The sequence below is a fragment of the Patagioenas fasciata genome, chromosome 6 (assembly GCF_037038585.1).
Source record: "Patagioenas fasciata isolate bPatFas1 chromosome 6, bPatFas1.hap1, whole genome shotgun sequence".
Classification (NCBI taxonomy): domain Eukaryota; kingdom Metazoa; phylum Chordata; class Aves; order Columbiformes; family Columbidae; genus Patagioenas; species Patagioenas fasciata.
In genome coordinates this window covers 19,596,360-19,609,823 of record NC_092525.1, presented here as the reverse complement: position 1 = coordinate 19,609,823, position 13,464 = coordinate 19,596,360, and the positions used below count along the sequence as shown (strand labels likewise).

General features: G+C 43.9%; 1 protein-coding gene across 10 annotated transcripts in view; it reads right to left on the bottom strand.

Annotated features, from left to right (window-relative positions):
* The window catches only part of LOC136103662 (cytochrome P450 2J2-like), a 25,111-nt gene extending 11,647 nt beyond the window's left edge, over window positions 1-13,464 (bottom strand). For 2 of the 10 annotated variants that reach the window (XM_071810129.1, XM_071810122.1), the window contains exons 1-3: window positions 7,098-13,464; window positions 1,380-6,492; window positions 588-705 (exon numbers count right to left, since the gene is read on the bottom strand). The gene's annotated coding sequence lies outside the window, so the exon portion shown is untranslated. The remainder of the gene's footprint in view (window positions 1-587; window positions 706-1,379; window positions 6,493-7,097) is intronic. The other 8 variants (XM_071810125.1, XM_071810121.1, XM_071810127.1 and 5 more) reach the window with 8 other exon arrangements.

Genomic DNA, 13,464 nt, shown 5'->3' with positions numbered 1-13,464 from the left:
CAGGACTTGCCATGGGCGAGCTGCTTTCTCATGTAAGCTAGTGCCAGACCAGCTGCTGAAAAACTAAGTTTAAACACCGGGACCTCCAAAACCAACCCCAAAACCTCAAATGTTTTGCCAAACAAAAGGAATCTTGCAAGCCTTTCTTTTTACATCTCTGTAATTTTCACATGGAATAATATTCCTCCCTTCTGCCTGTAACAAGGAGCTCCTTTATACAGACACCTAGCTGGGATTATGAGCATTACACGCAGTTGAGGTTAGGTGAAAGCAGCTTACTTGGCTGATTACATATGGTGGGCATTGCATAATTTAAAAAACGGTAAGGCATCTGAGGTGATGGGCACCATCCGAGTCGCTAAGGGGCTGATCCTGTTAAGCACTAAGCATCATCTGCTAAGGACTGGATGCTTCAGCGCCCATCAAAGCCTGGCTTTGCCAGTCATCAGGTGAAGTTCAGACAAGGGAAGCATTGCGAGAGCCCAGGGTTCTGCCCAGCCTCTTAAATGAGAGTTAAAGGAGCTTAATATTGAGAGTGAGAATGTAGGCTCATGCGCTTGCCAGATAAAGGAGAGATTGGAACTTACGCATTTAAATCTCCTGGGTTTTCTGAAAATCGCCTTTGAATAATGCTTCACATTGTCCCACAGGAAGGCAGCAGTGGACCGACAGTGACCTCTGTGACCACAATCAACCTCGCATCACCTGCCAATATTTTATCCACAACTTGTATCCAACTCACTTTTTAAGAGATTTACTTTGTAAACAATCTGTATTTATACCAAAGCAAAACTGTCAATAATGACTTTTCAAATTATTTGCCTAGAAGTTATGGTGAGAAGTTCAAAGAATGGCAAATTTGGTACATTTCCACTGTCTTCAACGTTTTTCAGAAAGCTTCAATTTTTTTAGGAAAAAAGCAAATTTTTCATAGCAAACAACAACTGGGAAAAAGCTTTGGTATTCTCTTGTCTTTCACCTCTTTTAAAAGCTTTGCTGTCCATGTCTTTCCTAACCTTGGTGACTGCAGTGCCAACAGACGTGCACACAGCCTGTACTACAGACCTGTATCTTAGTGATTGCAAGCGTCCTCCTTTAGCATAATGCTCGGCTGCAACCCAGCTCTTCTGGGTTTGAAATATTACTTGCAGCTTTCTGGATGGTATTAGACACCAAATGGGGGTGCAGTAATGGGAGAAAAATCTCACATCACTGGTGTATAACTTATATTTTACAAGGCGCGGTAGCACAGCTGTGGGCAGCGGTGGTTGGACACGCTTTGATTGTCCCCGTGCCAGTGCAGCTGTGATGCTCCTGTACCAATTGCACCAACACACCTATTCCACCCTTCCCAGTGTGAGAAGCCAAGCTTCCCTTACCAGAGGCTAAATCAGGATAGTGGGCTCGTGCTCTTCATCCTGGCATCAGGGAGATGACTCGGTTGGTGGAGGTGTCAGCCTACAGCATGCTCAAAGGGACTGTGATGATAAGGCGTCAACTTCTGCTAGCCCAGTTTCACTCCTCTGTTCTTCGCGATGCCATATGATTTGTCAGCGTGCACACAGAGTGCAGATCCCTCTACCACTTGTGGCTGCTGTGAATCGGGCTACGTGCAAAGCCAAGGTGTTAATGTGTTCTTCTGGGTGGTGTTGTGGGGGTGGATGCATCGTGGTTGACAGAAGAAATGTTATTTTTAGCAGGAGGAGCACATTTTGCATGTACTCACATGTGTCTTGTCAGTCAGAAGCCTCAAGCCTATTACTTTGCCTTGAAGCTTCATATGTCCAAATGCATCTCATCACAAAGTCCTCAACGTGCCAGATTTACTAAAAATTAGAAAGAGCATTCCAGTTATTACCAGGGCTCTCCTAACCTCGGTAGACAGTAACACCAGCATGTTACCAAACTGCATTGCGATGATGCCATTTTGGGTCTCAGGCTTTAATCAAATCGGTTCTCAGCACATGGTGATGTGAAAATCCCCAAAGCACTGGGGAATTCATATTTTTGCAGTGCATGGACAGCACAAAGGTTTTGGACAATCTCTATTTTTGCAGTTTCTACCAGATCCTTAGTTGTAAGATCCTGGTCACCTGGAAGATGAAGCTGTGCCTCTGGCCATGAACACAGAACATCAGTCTTCTGCAGTCAAAATAACAAAAAAGTGAATTAACATGTGATATGGATGTACACCCACAGGATAAACTCACCTTCCACAGTTTCTCCTTGAATACCTCTTCTGACCCCAGTACACAACTTTCTGGCCACCTCACCTGAGCTCATGGATACTTAGTAGATATATTGTGCCATATTGCATGGACACAGACACATCACTGCTTGAATATTAAGGCATCTTGAACAGCCAACAGACAGAAATTGGCCCATATGCTTTGTACCTTCTTCTCTGGCTAGATGTCTAACTGTGTGCAGAAGGTTTTGAAACACAAAGAGAAACATTCTGTTAAAAATGCAATTACCATTTGTTTTTCAAGATATACTATCCCATTATTTTTTCCAGAGAAGCGAAATTCAATAAGGTTACAACAGAATGTAGTCCAACAGTTACCGTACTTTCAGAGCATTATTTAAGCTACAGAATTTCTTAATGATTAGAAACATATGTAGGAAAAATCACATGCAAAATGAGAATGAATGGAGATGTTTTCTCCCCACAAACACTTTTTTTTTTCAGGCAAGTAACAGCTCATCCACCACTGCAGTTCTATCCACCATGTTGGAGGTGTGAGATCCCCACCCACCCAAGGAGCTGTGTGCTCAGGTCACATCAACCAACAGGCTCCAGCGAAGTTCAAGGGACCCATCCTGATCTACACCAAAGGATACTTTGCTGCTTTTTTCTTCCTTATGTTAGACCCAAAGGAATGATGCCGTTTTCACCATGGGCAAGCTAGTGAACAGCAGTCACCACCACATTGTGCATGTTAGACCACATTCTGGAGGCCGTCCACACAGGTGTAGTCGCCATTTAATCCAGCCCAGGTAAGTCATGACGGACCCAGAGGCAATGGCAGCTTTGGACACACATTTCCTTTTAGCATTTGCTCTGCTGGATCAAACAATCTACAGGAGATTTCTAATTGCAGAAGGTGAGGAACGGAAAGTGCTGGGGCACCCGTACCTCCCAGAACAAGCTCATGAATTACGTTTGAATCCAGTCCTTAAGCTTGAGTTCCCTGCTTGGGGTTATTTCACTGGGACATAAGTGGTCCCCATGGAAGCTTGGGGCCCAAATATCTCCAAGGGTCTGACTCTAAGCCCCAAAATCAGGAAGCTAAATCCATATTTACTGTTGTGCACGCATAATGAATACTAAAGTGCCTTCAATTTTTCATCTTCTCTCTCTTCTACCCAAAATTAGATGCAAATTGTCTCTGGGTTTTCCTGGGACTCCAAAAGGCCTCTCACCTCCTGACCACGTTTCCAGCACTAATTAAAGCTATAAGGCAAGCAACTGTCACCACGAATGGGCAAACTGAGGCATCGCAGCTTAAGCCAAGTGGTGCAAGTAGAACTACAGCATCCCATTGTGCAATCCAGAAATGATCCCAGAAGACAGGACTATTCGGTGACCTTCTGTAACAGATCAAAATGTCCCTCTTCTGCTGTAGAAGCCAGCGGTAGTGAAGGGATTGCATTCAGATTTGTCAGCTGGGTAATTAAATATAGGTAGCAGAAAGTGCTGCAGGGAGCACTCCCTGTGCCCTCAGACTCCTGACCACCCCCTGACTTTTTGGTCTTCGGGCCAAGATTTATATTCCCTTCACAGCCAGAACCTGCATCGCCTTTGCCAGCCCCACACCACCTCCCACGGCAGACCCCATCCGGACATATGAAATCGGATCCTGGGGGTGCCGGGTGCTCCCCTGCGAGGTGGCTGCACACACTGTGCTGTCGGTGGCAGCCGCTCACGATCCCCCCAGCAAGACTCTGCCACCGTCTGCCGCGACCTGGCAGAACCAGGGCTGCAGCCATGGCTGTTCACACGGGGCGGCATCCCGCATCTCAGCTCTGCCTCTGACTCTCCACAAACCTCTGAAATCCTCTCTTTCTAAGATGCACCTTTTCAGTATTCACAGAGAAGAGTACAGTCACATATTCCTCTCAAAGCCACAAGGACTTGACTAGAGCTAAAATGTCATTTATGTACATATCACAAGCATTTTTCTAGGCACAGATGTCTTTCTGGTGCCAATATGCTGTTTATGTACTTATCTGTCACAAGCACATGTCTACATACATATGCCCTGCTGGCAGAGGCACAGAGCATTTTGAAACTCTTATTAGACTGCTAATGAATAATACGCATACAAAGGAGAAAACAGAAGGTGGATCTATCAGGAACAGCCTCTTTCTTAACTACCTTTTAATTGTATGAGAGGAAGAAAAGAGATGAATTTTGATATGTTGGCATCTGTGAAGGCCTGCTTAGCAGCACCGAACGCCATCATTTTAAAAATGGATTTTTCACAGGTTTGGGTATGGGGGGAGGGGATTTTTTTTTCTTAAAAAAAAAAAACACACAAAATTTTGACACTGAGAGTATTGCAAATCCTGGTGCCAATGATGTACGATAGTGTGATTGTCACCATGGAATGCTGAAAAGCCGGAGCAGCTGTTTGGCATATTGACAGTGCGAATTCGGAGTGTTTTAAATGCAAATGATTGTATTCAATTGATCCCACAAAAACAATGGGTCATAGCCTTACCTTTCCTTGGCTACACTCCGAATAATCAGTCTGCAAATCCATGCACAATAGGGATATTGTACACATTCTGGGGATTTTGTTCCCCATGTACATGCGGGTCTGTACAATGGCAGAGCTGAAAAAGTGGTGCTACGGCACTGTCCTGGGTACCAGGTTGGGTTGGAGCGGAGAAAGGGGCACAATTTGCTACAAATCTGCCACGTCCTAAGTATCAGCCTGTTTTTCTTCACTTCCATCCTTTTTTCTTGCTCTTTAATCATTCCCAAGGGTGGCTGGCTTTCTGCCTGACTTGTCTCCATTATACCCTGCTGCAATCAATATGGCAAGCAGAAATCAGCAGGAGAAGGCATGTTCTGCTCTCAGCGAGAGCCGGTGGGAGGGAAGGAGATCAGGCCAGCCAGCTGCAACCCCAGCCCGGCAGGCAAACCGAAATACAGCCGAAAAAGCCAGTGCCAGATGCATGGGTCCTGTTTCCTTTGCGGTGTCCCCTGCCCTGCAGTCACTGGCAAGTAAAGGTCTTCATCCCTTTCCCACTCAGGCAGGAAAACCTGGTAAAATTGCCACTGAAAGCAACTCTTTTTTTGCAGTGGTGGAAAGCAAGTCTTTCCAAAGCAGAAAACTCAGGAATGGGGCACCCGAACTTTCATCCTGTGTAGGACCGTTATGTATGGATGCTGCTGAGCGTGTGGGAGTACTCGCATTGGTTCAGGTCTCCAAGGTTGGCCATGCTAAATTAAAGGCAGCCACTGCCGCTCCTAGTATCTCTAGACATAGCTTTTTGTTTTCAAGACCCAGATTTCTTTAAAAGCACATTCTGCAGGTAAGGATATCACCCAAAGAGTGCGATCTGCCCATGGTCTTATCCTGTAGCACGCACATATGACATCTCCCTCCAAGAATTTTAACTTGCTGAATTTCTTTCCTTATTTTGTAAGCCAGAAAAAGCTTTTCAGGGTTCCCACTCCTTCAATCCTGATTGCATCTAAATTGTACTAGCGAGAAGTGCTGTCTCCTGTGTTTCCATCCACCCTCCTGGTATTTCAGTCATAAGCATTTTGGGTCAAGAACCGGTTTTTGCATCTTCTTGATCCCTACCTTGTGTGCTCTGAGACAGCTCTGCATGCTTCTGCAACACAACCAATGTACAAATGGCATCACAAGATGTGAGATGCCAATGCTCAGGATTTGCATTCAGGATCATGAGGTTGAGTTGAATACCACAAATGACTGATGTTCATGAGCGGTCTGAATGTGAGGTCCTATATGGTGGGCTCCCTGTACCAGAAATCAGCTTCTCCAGGGAGTTTGCCAATTATAAAATGTTTCATTTTAAATGGGGAGGTTGATGATGAGTTGGAAGCTGGAGACCACATGGCTCATGTCATCCATTTATGGAGTTCTGTTAGGAGGCTCGACAATTTTTCCAGGCTTTCCCAATCTTTTCCAGCAATCCTGGCTGGGTATGAAAATCAAGTGACTTCTCTGTACAGCTAAATCACACCTATTTCAGTATTCAGCCTTTCAGTCTCTGAAGGAAAGCAATGAATAAAACCCAGCATTATTATTCACTTTGCCTTTGTAAGATAAATCTGTTTACCTATAAAACAGACAAATTAAAAAACAATCAGCCAATAGAAATAATTAGTTACCATGTAGGCATGTGATTTGCTCAGCCTCTGGAACAGGGTAGCGTTTTGCTTAGCTTCAACTCATTGCTGATGGATGCCTGATGAAAGGTCTTGGAGACTATGTACTCAGCTAAATACTGGGGAGACAGAAAATTACTATTTCAGAGACATTGCTCAAGTCAACACTGGAAGAAACTCATCACCAACAGCACTGGCACCACACATGAGCAGGAGCGTATGGAAACTTAACTGTAGAAAGTAACAAAGAAAGTGAACTAAGGGAATATCACACATCATGAGCACGGGGCGGAGGGGGGGAAAGCATCATGACCCAGAGGGAGAAATGTTCTTATTTAGCAGGCTTTTGTTCAGTTAAAGGAAATGCTTGTATAGGGGGATTTAGCTGTGAACACAGGGTCTTTGTTTTCTGGGAACAAAGGGAACCAAACCAATACAGGTTGGTAATGGATAAACTTTCTAACCAACTATGCTGAGCTGGAAGGTAAAGCCTTGAGCTTGCTATCAAACATGCAGGACCAGCCTTTCGTGCCTAAAAACTTTTGTGGCCCAAAAACTTGAAGTTGGAAATAAATTTACAGCTCATTTCTGCTTAGCTCCAAGTGGCCAGAAGACCACTCTAAAGTAAAGCCACCACCAAGACCAAAAGCAGGGGCTGCTGTAAAAGGCTGCTCCCCCCTCACCATGCACACCTCTTAGCAAGGTGGTCTTGTTAATTACAAACCTTTAAAATAAGTAGATGTTGCATTTAGTCTGGAAGGCCAATGCTTGCTATGAGTCCTGGGGACGTCCTCCTGCATGGAAACCAGGAGTTGGGGTCTCCATCCTCCCAAAGACTTTCCGTGAACTCTTTTACGTGGAAAGTGGAGCACAGCAGCCTTCAAAATCTCATGAACACACAACAGTGTTGAATTTTATGCTGAATATGACAAAAGCCCTCATTGTTTACAAATAGCTCAGCACATCCGGAACGAAAAAGACGACACCTTGTCTTTACCTAAATGGAGGGTCTGATCTCATTCTACCAGAAGGAGAAGGGTAACAATGAAAGCACTCCACAGTCATCCCTTGCGATGACAGGACCAGTAGGATTTTCCCAATCTTCTTCCTGCCAGCAAACAGTAGAAGGCAAAAGTCTTGCGGATAGAGAAGGAATAAAACCAAAATGTCTTGCAGAAGGCTAGAAAACTTTCCCAAAGCGTTTTTCTTTAAAATTAACCGCATGATTTACAAGCTTATAATTAGTTCCCCCCTACCTTACATAAAAAAAAGAAATCTACAAAGTGTAGATTAACACATTTTGGATATCTTCCAAGCTCCTGATTACCCTGTATAAAGGATTATTTTGACAAATCAAAGATCACTTTTTGGGTGGCCTGGAGAGACACAGATTCATGCTCTCTTTGTGGCAGAAATGATACCTTTTTGAAGGGCGCTCACTTGTATCTCTCAGGCAATTACACAGACAAATCCAGTCCAGCTTCTGATCTAAGTGTAATAAAATACCGGCTGATGATTCCTGCAATTTTTTTTCCAGATTGGTCAAACACAGGCTGGGGACTGCCTTGGGTACCTTAATCTCTATCTGGTAACTACTCAGAAGCTACTTAAGAGGTTCTCCAGTGAAGGGAACACTTGGGAGGTGCTGCAAGACCATCTTCAGTTGAGGTCTTTATTGAGAACAGGCAGATTATTTGGTGGCAATTAATCCTTCATTTTAAATGTATGTGCTTCCTACCACAATGTTCTTGTGCTTCTGGATTGCCTGATAACTCTTTTAAAAGATGTCTAGCCATTGAACAACACCTGGGTCACACTGGAGGAAAATGCCCCTGTACAGGTGACTGAACAGCATCGTGGTGGAGAGCAGGTGAGGTGGCAAAGAGCAATAGTTGGGCTGTCCACTACCCTGCATCTTCTGGTAGCAGGGAGTTGTACTTTGGTGTAGCAAAAAAGCAACATGCCCAAATTGAGTCATCCCATTCATTGAGAGCAGCACTACCGGGAATGCTCTGGTGTCACCCGCCTTCATGGTAACCACCTGGACATCATCCATGGGCACGCTGGCTTTCTCACCAGGACCTACTCACAGGTCCAGCTGTGCTGCAGTGATCGCCATGCACCACACAAGAACTCCTCGTGGCCTTAAAGTATATGGTCATGTTGATGGATTAAAGCACATATTGGAAAGGTAAATGGGTGAGCAGAAAAAGTGCCCAGAGTAGTTCAGAAAGGCAGTTTAAGAACAAATCAAACCAATATGAAGGAAACAATTGTCCTGGGAAAAAAAATAAATTAAAAAATATATATTTATATATTCACTTTAAGGCAATCTTTGTAAACAGGTTGAACAAGACTATGAGGCTGGAGGAACAGATGGGAAAATGGAACAAACAGATGGAAAAACTATTTCTGAAAAAAAACCCCAACTATTCGTAAAGCTATAGCTACTATGAGTGAATACTTCAATGTTAGGGAGCTGAAGCACCAGAAAATTTGTAACAAGGCCACAAATTCATACATCTGAGATCAATAGGATGGTAGGTGTTCATTAGCCATCACTGGTTAATATATTAAAGAAAAGGAACATGTTCACTTTGCTTTCTGTCATCTACTCACGAGAAAGAAATGGGCCTGACCTCACTAACACTGGTAGAAAACTGCTACAGACAAGAAGAGGAGTGAACCCTGTGGCTCAGTCCACCAACTTCACAGGCAACTAAAGCCACCTCCATTAAATACCTCCTATCCATCCGGCTGTCCTTGGTCAGCTCTCTGTGAGGAAGATCAGGAGAAAAACAGTGAGGAAAGGTCTTGTGCTACACCGATCTTGGGAGGAAACCTCACTTGCAGCAACCAAGCTGCAGTGCATGAGATGGGACACAACTTTGCAGGAAAATGTGGGTCTTGTGTTTTAGTCAAAGAATCGTGCAGAAATAATCCAGCCCATGCTTCGCTTACTGTTCCTATGTGAAGATGAGTAAGATACTTACAGCAAAAATTTCTGGCCAAGGACGAGGTATCCAAAAACTCTTCCTGGAGATGACTTCAGCAACCTCTGAGCAGTGACTTGCATTAGCAACAACAAAACACATTACACAAAATGCTAACTTACTCCAAGGGCTCAGGAGATAAGCAATTTGAGCTGGGCAGGCCATGTTAATAGGTACCAGTTTATGATCTTGGCTTTAATCCCTCAGAATTGCAGCTTTTGCAGCTGTGAGAAGGGACAGCAGAAGTGCTCCAGCTCACTGGGGAGATGGAAAGACCGAATTTTTAACCAAATGCATTCTGCAGCATTGGAGGTAAAAAAGGATGTTCGCTTTCAGTGCATGGACCAGGACGGGGATACAGCTGTGGGGTCCCACCTATTAACTGTTCTGCTCTCCTCCTTCTTTCAGGTGATTTCTTTTAGGTCAATGCAGGGCTTTTAAGGACTGTGTCCCATATCCGGGTCTTAGCAGATTTGCCCACATGTTTTCCTGCGCTTGTTTCTGGGACTCATAAAAGCATCTTTACTGAGCAAGTAAGTTGCCCTTCAAGGAGAGACTGTCAAAGACGGGTGCTAATGTCATTAATAGGTTACAAGGGGGAAACAAGAGAGAATTTGCTACAGATCCTCATTTCCATAATCTTGTCTCAACATCCTTGTTTGTCAGTTCTTAACCTCAATTCCTTAACCTCCAAATCTGTGGTGTCGTTGACCTTGGGGATTTGTCTTCAAGCTGATTTCAAGTTTTAGGCAACCTAAATTAGGTTGCCCGTGACAGAAGACAAAACTTGGTCTTTGCACCCCAATGTGAAAGACAGGCCCAGAGTGCAAGTGAAATCTTGCAATCATTTTTTCAAACCATCTGCCCATCTACAGTCCCAGAACAATATCATTTCGGTGCTGCCTTCCCTCTCTCTCACAGGAATAAAGAAATTACCATAAACAAAGCAGATCAAGGGTCTATTTAAGCCAAATGCAGCCAAGACACGTTCCTTCAGAAGGGAGCAGGAGAAAAAAAAAGACGTACAGGGGAAGTTTCTTCCTACCTCTCATTAACTCCAGTTTGGTCAGCAATGCCGGACACAGAAGTGTAATTTGGAGCGGATGGTGCTGTGTCCCTCTCCATGGGCACTCAATTTCCGGGGTATTTCTGCAGCAAACAAAAGTGATCACCACAAAGCATTCTGGCCAAACAAAAAAAAAAAAAAAAGACAAAAGACTGCAGAGCAGCTCCCCGACTGTGCAGAGGAGGGAGAATACAAGAAAACAGGAAAATTAGGCTGGATACAAAGAGCTTTTTGGTCTCTCAGACCTTTTTTGTATTACACACGGCAGTCAAACCAACGCCTGAATCATGCTATTTATTTCAGGGTGTAAAGCCATTGTGAAAAGATGCATTATTTCCAGGAGTGTGCTCTGAGCTAGAGAGTCTGCGGCAAACTGGCAGGGCAGCTTGGCACAAGGATTTTCTGGAGCAGCAGGTAGAGATGAACAACAGGAACTGGACCAGTCCCCACATGACAGGGAAACAGGGGAGGTAGAGAGATTAAATAATTCAGTGTCTAGGTTGACGTGATGCACGGAAAAACACCACCAGGAGTCACGAAGCTAAATGCTTGAGTATCTCTTCAATGGATCAGAGAGCAGGTTTTGGGGATAAAGAGAGCAAAACAGGCACATCTGCGTTGGGGAGCAGCTTGTGCAGCCGCAGTGCGAGCGGCAGCGTGCGGGGCCGCGTGTGCTGCAAAGAGGCTGCCCTCGAGGTGCTGAGAGGGGGAAGGAGGTCTGCGGGAGCCTCAGCCTCATTATTTTTATGTTCAGCTGCCTAATTACTACGTGTCAGCTGTCTGTTGGAAGGAACGATGTACTGCAGCCTCTCGTTTGGAAATTTATAGTGATTAATGGGCCTGGAGGGAATGACTAATGAGGAAATGTTAGAATTAGTAAATATGCATCAGCGTACAATGAGTAAATCATGAGATGTGACAAACAAGCACAAGTATGTGAAAGGTGCAAATATTGCACGGGAAAGCCTTTGGGAGGCCTCAGGGAACCACAGAGACCGAGAGGAACAGGAGGACGGGAGCAACAGAGGTGTGGTCCCATGAGCTGACAACAAACCAAATCAGAAGGATCCTCCAAAGCCTTTCAGACAGTCCTGGAGGAACAAATTCAATCCAACATAGCACTGCAACAGGACTGCAATCCTGCTTCCTGTTCATGCTGTTGTCTCCTGCGGAGCACAGCTGTGAGCCCAGTGTGATGGCACCACGTTGGACAATTGTGGTGATTGGGCCTACATTGGGACCTGGGTCTTTGAATATACTTGGGAACTGCAAGACCTAACTCGCTTAGTTTATCCAGTTCATGTGCAGAAATTGCTTTCAGTTTGGCCATTTCAGAAGTATTCTACTAAATAACAGCTCTGCTGTGTGCCAGAGATCTGTAGCTGGTCCAACACCTGTGGTGCACAGAGCACCATGGAGAGGCCTGGATTTTGGGGCTACTTTCCTGTATGTTCCTGTATGAGAGATATGTATCATTCCTAAGAATTACAGTCCATAAGTGTTCTTGATTTGCTGGCACTTTAAAACTTTAACTCTTGGAAAAATTCTACTAATTTCAGTAAATTCTTTTAGAACTTGTACAATCATTCCAAGAAATAGAGTTAAGGAAGAATAACATCTCTCCCTTTCTTGGTCTAAAATTTCATAGAGTTCATATGGTAATCACTGGTCTGCTACATCTGACTATCACCAGCATTTGCTGGCAGGACTACTCCCTGAGCAGCCTAGTGTGAACCTCTGTGTCGACGTTTCTGTCTTTATAAGCAGCAGCTAGAACCCCAGATTCAAATACTCTTGAGTTTCGGGTAATGAGAAATATAGAATTATACCTGCCCCAGAATTCTGAAATTGGGTATTATCTGCACCTATCAGATCAAACCTCTCACTCCACATGGTTTTCCCATTTTATTTCAAGCACAGCAACATTATTCAAATTTCACCCAATTGAAAGATGCAGCTGTTTCTATTTTCAGTGCATCGCTGTTCGAGAATAGGGAACAAGCAACAATTCCGCCCTGTGTTTGGTTATCAGCAATATTCCGTCTGTAAGATATTTTTCACTCATGGGAAACAGAAGTCAGGGGAGCAATAGTTCAGGTGCTTCTGCCCTTTAAATACTGCAGAACAGCTGTAATGGTATGCTTTCTCCACAACAGACATTTTTGAAAGCTGAGACAATTTTCAGAGAACTCAAACTAGATCACAGATAAGTCTATAATTATGGAATAGATAATTTTCCTTTTCCAACATACCTAAATGCAAAAAAGAAAATTATTTATAGGAAAAAACCTCACCAAGCAAAATGAAACCAATAAACCCCAAATCGATCTGCTTAGTGAAAATTAAATAATCTGGATACCTCTTGTCTCAGTCAGCCTATAGTGTCTAAATCTCATAAAATAGGCCATGAGAAAGGAGTGAAATAATCTCTGATAGTATATTGTCATTCAGTCTGTGTATTAGCACATACTTAGCATGCACTCTGATTTGCCAAAAAAACAAGATGTAGCAAACAAAGGAAGTCACAAATCCCAGAAAAGAGCTCAGATCCCTTTGTTTTAAGAACCATGTGTATACTCAGCTACATAAAACTTATCGAATCAGATCCAAATGAATCCATTATGCAGGGCAGGAGCTTCAATGTCCACACCCTGGCTGGCACAGGTTAGTTGCTCACTAGCTGGTCTGGAGGACTATGAAGCCACATGAAAGCCTATGATGGGTTAAAGGAAGACTGAATGCATAAACATGGTACATGAAATGAGGTTAATTGTCCATGCAGCAAAATTGCCATTGAGCTGGGAGAACACATACTTCCTGACTTTCAGGACTATGCTTTACCTATAGAGCTATGATGTCAAAAAACTTCTCCAGTGAATTCACAGGGTCTCATGCCTTGGAAAATGCAACTTCATTAAAAATGGTTTTAAAACTGTTTACTTTCACAGGATAGATCTGAGTCCCAATCTCTATGTCATGTAAGCAGACCCCATAATATAATCTGTCTGTTAGTTGTATATTACCTTTTTTTT